The sequence below is a fragment of the Schistocerca serialis genome, chromosome 11 (assembly GCF_023864345.2).
Source record: "Schistocerca serialis cubense isolate TAMUIC-IGC-003099 chromosome 11, iqSchSeri2.2, whole genome shotgun sequence".
NCBI classification, from domain to species: Eukaryota; Metazoa; Arthropoda; class Insecta; order Orthoptera; family Acrididae; genus Schistocerca; species Schistocerca serialis.
The window spans coordinates 117,963,931-117,969,725 of NC_064648.1; the positions used below are offsets into that span (position 1 = coordinate 117,963,931).

General features: G+C 43.0%; 1 non-coding gene across 1 annotated transcript; it reads left to right on the forward strand.

Moving 5' to 3' along the window:
* Window positions 1-770: 770 nt before the first annotated feature.
* Window positions 771-845, forward strand: Trnat-ugu (transfer RNA threonine (anticodon UGU)). Its single transcript has one exon. It is a non-coding gene; the product is annotated as a tRNA-Thr (tRNA).
* Window positions 846-5,795: the final 4,950 nt, after the last annotated feature.

Genomic DNA, 5,795 nt, shown 5'->3' on the forward strand with positions numbered 1-5,795 from the left:
CCTACTGCTGTCTCTTGATTAGTCAACTTTCTGCTTAGTGTTACTTGATATTTTTTTACTTCGAGATGTTCAGTTTGTCAGTATCCCATTTCATCATATTTGCTATTCTGTTGCCATTTGTTAGTGACAGTTTCTCTCTCAAGACTGATTTTATCACAAAGTGGTCTGAATCATAGTTTGGTCCTCGCAGCTCCGTACATCCGTAACTGACGTCGAGTGGCGTGCAATCACTAAAATATGGTCAATCTGACTGAGTACTCCATTGACTGCACACCACCATAGTAAGTCTCTGTTGTCGTTGTTTTCTTCATGTAGTGAATATTTTCCAGAAACTCCAAAAGGATTTTCATTCTTCCCTATTTTTGCATTAAAATCTCCTATTACTAGCATCAGGTCATATTTAGGTACTGCGCAGCACACTTTTCCCCAAGTCTTCGTAGAATTATGTACTCTTTTTCCTCTGTTGGTGCATGTGCATTAACTGTTGATATATTCCTAAATTTCCTTCTTAGTCTGAGTGTGCACATCTCCCGTGAGACCCATATTCACAACTGTCCACAACCTACATTCGTAGTGTCCCTAATAGATATTTGCCCGTTCACTGATTAGTCGCGCCAGACTAAGCTGACTAGTCCCGTAAGAGTTCGGGCAAAGCGTGCACATTCGCACAGAAGAAGGAACACTACGAATGTAGGTTGTGGACAGTTGGGAAAGCGGGTCTCACGGGAGACGTGCAAGGGATAAGTCCCTGCAGTCGCACTGTCCTCTGTGCCCGCGGTGGCTCAGATGGATAGAGCGTCTGCCATGTAAGCAGGAGATCCCGGGTTCGAGTCCCGGTCGGGGCACACATTTTCAGCTGTCCACACTGATGTACATCAACAACACCTGTCGGCAGCTAAGGGTTTCGATTTAATTATCATTGTCCAAAACGTTCTTAAAACAAATGGCCGTCAACTGTCGTCTGGTGACATTGCGCGTTCTCATCCATAAAAATTCCAACATTGTTTGGGAACGTGAAGTCCAAGAATGTATATATGGTTCTCGGGCGAGACGTCTGATGTCATAGTGAAAACTCCACAATATTTCGTCAGCGCAACTAGCCGACATCATCAGGTGCGACGAACACACTGCTAAGGCAGGACCAGAGCTCCCTATTTATGCCAGTCTTAGGCAGGAAGTGCGCATGCGTGAAGGCCCCAAATTCAATGGCCAATAGCGACGATATCAACCGATAGCTGGAAGGACAGCAACGCCACCTACAGGATGAAGAACCAAATACTTCGGCGCACCCGCGGAGGCTGCCGCTGTTACTCTGCGCTGCCATCGGCCGCCCCAGTGACCTCTGTCGGAAGCCACAAGCAAAAATGCGCGTCCACGTAGGCGCCTTGATTATCGTCCCGTTGTCAACAGAATATTTATGTTGGTGGCCAATCGTCATCCGTCTTATGACCAATAGTACTCCTCTCTGCTCGAAGCGACTTCAATATGGCCAGTGCTGGATCCCAAGCTGTGCTAAGCTGAAAGCCCGTGTCTCTGTTTACAAGATTCGTCGAGCTACGTATTTCCACTGCTTCCTTAATAACACTGCCCCAGTACGAACTCGTCGTTCAGTTCATGAAGACTAGTGACTGGCGTATTGTGACGAGCCAGTTGCTCGGCCACCATTGACCAGACGTTTTCAGTTGGTGAGAGATCTGGAGAATGTGCTGGCCAGGGCAGCAGTCGAACTTTTTCTGTATCCAGAAAGGCCCGTACAGGACATGCCATATGCAGTCGTGCATTATCCTGCTGAAATGTAGGGTTTCGCAGAGCTCGAATGAAGTGTAGAGCCACGGGTCGTAACACATCTGAAATGTAACGTCCACTGTTCAAAGTGCCGTCAATGCGAACAAGAGGTGGCCGAGACGTGTAACCAATGGCACCCCATACCATCACGCCGGGTGATAGGCCAGTATGGCGATGACGAATACTCGCTTCCAATGTGCGTTCACCGCGATGTTGCCAGACACGGATGCGACCATCACGATGCTGTAAACATAACTTGGATTCATCCGAAAAATGACGTTTTGCCATTCGTGCACCCAGGTTCGTTGTCGAGTACACCATCATAGGCGCTCCTGTCTGTGATGCAGCGTCAAGGGTAACCGCAGCCACGGTCTTCGAGATGATAGTCTGTGCTTCTGCAAATGTCGTCGCACTGTTCGTGTAGATGGTTGTTGTCTTGCAAACGTCCCCATCTGTTGACTCAGGGATCGAGACGTGGCTGCACGATCCGTTACAGCCGTGCGGATAAGATGCCATTCATCTCCACTGCTAGTGATACGATGCCGTTGGGATCCAGCACGGCGTTCCGTATTACCCTCCTGAACCCACCGATTCCGTATTCTGCTAACAGTCATTGGATCTAGACCAACGCGAGCAGCAATGTCGCTATACGATAAACCGCAATCGCGATTGGCTACAATCCGACCTTTATCAACGTCGGAAACCTGACGATACGCAGTTCTCCTCCTTAAACAAGGCATCACAACGTTTCACCAGTCAACGCCGGTCAACTGCTGTTTGTGTATGAGAAATCGATTGGAAACTTTCCTCATGTCAGCACATTGTAGGTGTCGCCACCGGCGCCAACCTCGTGTGAATGCTGTGAAAAGCTAATCATTTGCATATCACAGCATCTTCTTCCTGTCGGTTAAATTTCACGTCTGTAGCACGTCATCTTCGTGGTGTAGCAAGTTTAATGGCCAGTGGTGTGGAATAGTTTAATTAAGAGTTTAAACAAGAAAGCAAAAAGAAAGCAATAATCATCAGATCAGTGAAAAGAAGCCAACGGCCTTGCCGCAGTGGTAACACCGGTTCCCGTCAGATCAAGATAAGAGCTGTCAGGCTGGGCTAGCACTCGGATGGGTGACCATCTGGTTTGCCGAGCGCTGTTGGCAAGCGGGCTGCACTCAGCCCTTCTGAGGCAAACTGAGGAGCTACTTGACTGAGAGGTAGCGGCTCCGGTATCGGAAACTGACGTACATCGGGTTACGCCTGTGACCTGAGGATGACACGGCGGCCGGTCGGTACCGTTTATTCTTCATGGCCTGTTCGGGATGGGTGAAAAGAAAACATGACAAAGACAGATTAGAAGAAATGGATTCAACTTTAAAAACAACAACACTAGATACTTTCAAAGAAGTTTTAACAGGATTCCAGTCACCAAGTGTACATTTTAAAGATAAAACTGGAGAAATGGTTTTAAGCAATAAAGAGAACTGCCAGATTTTTAACTGAATTGTGAAGGGCCTAATGACAGATTACAATTTCAAAAACCACTACATGAAAATCAACCATTGGAACCACCTACAGTGGTTGCGTGCTTATGGATTATCGTCTCAGTTATGTGACTGGATTTGTGATTTCCTGTCAGAGAGGTCAGAGTTCGTAGTAATTGACGGAAAGTCATCGAGTAAAACAGAAGTGATTTCTGGCGTTCCCCAAGGTAGTGTTATAGGCCCTTTGCTGTTCCTTATGTATATAAACGATTTATGAGACAATCTGAGCAGCCGTATTCGGCTGTTTGCAGATGACGCTGTCGTTTATCGACTGATAAAGTCATCAGAAGATCAAAACAAACATCAAAACGATTTAGGAAAGATATCTGAATGGTGCTAAAATTGGCAGTTGGTCCTAAATAATGAAAAGTGTGAAATCACATGAGTGCTAAAGGGAACTCGTTAAACTTCGGTTACACATTAAATCAGTCTAATCTAAAAGCCCTAAATTCAACTAAATGCCTAGGAATTACAAATACGAACAACTTAAATTGGAAGGAACACATAGAAAATGTTGTGGGGAAGGCTAACCAAAGACTGCGTTTTATTGGCAGGACACTTAGAAAATGTAACAGACATACTAAGGAGACTGCCTACACTACGCTTGTCCGTCCTCTTTTAGAATACTGCTGTCGGTGTGGGATCCTTACCAGGTAGGACTGGCGGAGTACATCGAAAAAGTTCAAAGAAGGACAGCACGTTTTCTATTATCGCGAAATATGGGCGAGAGTGTCACAGAAATAATACAGGATTTGGGCTGGACATCATTAAAAGAAAGGCGTTTTTCGTTGAGACGGAATCTTCTCACGAAATTCCGACAGTCAAATTTCTCCTCCGAATGCGAAAATATTTTGTTGGCACCGACCTATATAGGAAGGAACGATCACCAAGATAAAATAAGGGAAATCAGAGCTCGTACGGAAAGATATAGGTGTTCATTCTTTCCGCGCGCTATACGAGGTTAGAAAATAGAGAATTCTGAAAGTGGTTCTATGTAACCTCTGCCAGCCACTTAAATGTGATTTGCAGAGTATCCATGTAGATGTAGATGTACAGTAGAAGAAATAGAAAAGATTGTCAAAGCACTGAAGAATAATAAAGCACCAGGAGAGGATGGGATAGTAGCAGAAATGTGGAAACTAGCTGGCTTGTCTGCATGGCCGCAAATTCTCACACTAATTAAACACATTCAGACAAAAGTAATCATACCCGGTAAGAAGCACTGATCCATTCTCTCCATAAAAGACGAGATAAAACAGACACCAACAACTACAGGGGTATATGCTTGTTACCAGTAACATACAAAATACTGTGTACAGCACTTTTAAATATAATAGAGGCACAAACAGGACCTAATATAGCAGATTATCAAGGAGGATTTAGAAAAGGTAGATCATGTGTAGAACAGATTCTTAATTTAAAAACAATTTTGAAAGTGAGAGCAATACTAACTGAAAATACAGTAGTTACTTTCGTAGACTTCAAGAATGCCTATGACTCGGTTGACAGACAAACACTATTCCAGATACCTTATGAATCAGGGATAGATGGAAACACCAGAAGACTTGTTGAACAAACGCTCACAGATACAACATCAAGAATTAAGTTTCAAGGCGAAATTTCTGAATCATTCAAAATCAAAACAGGAGTTCAACAATGAGATGGACTGTCTCTAAGTCTCTTTAACTTGGTTTTAGATAAAATAGTAAAAACATGGGAAAGCACATTAAAAACAGAGGCTCAAGGGGTATAAGCATGGGCCAAGGAAAGAACAAATTTGAAGTGAAATGTTTAGCCTTTGCAGATGGCATGGCATTAGTAACTGAAAACTGAACAGACGCAATAGTTATGCTTGATCTGTTACACGAGATCGCTGGAAAGACTGGGCTAAAAATATCCCATGAAAAACCGAGTATATAGAACACAAACATATACAGAAAAGTTTATGAAAACAAAGTATGGAAAAATTAAAAGAGCTGATAAATTCAAATACCTCAGTGAGTGGGTCCAAGCCAATGGACAGGGTAACACGACAAATAAAGAAGAATAAAAAAGTTAGAATTTGCATATAAATCAACACAAAACTACTAGAATAAGAAATCAATATCCATACAACCGGAGATTAGACATTATAATTCAGTTATTAGCACACAACCATCATATGGTTCAGAGCGCTTAACACTGAATAAGAAAGGCGAATTAAGAGAACTAGAAAAAAGAGAGAGAAAAATACTAAGAAAAATTCTAGGTCCTGAGAAAAACAATGAAAATAGGTGGATTAAAAGGAGAAATGAAGATTTATACAAAAATGTAGAAAAGATCACAGACAAAATGAGGAAGAAATGGCTAAAATTTTATGGATATTTAAAAAGAATGAAAGAAACGTGGATTACAAAGAAAATTTTTAATTACGATAGTAAGCTGAAAAACTGTGGGATGGATAGAAGCAGTAAAGAAAGATGCCAACAAAATAGG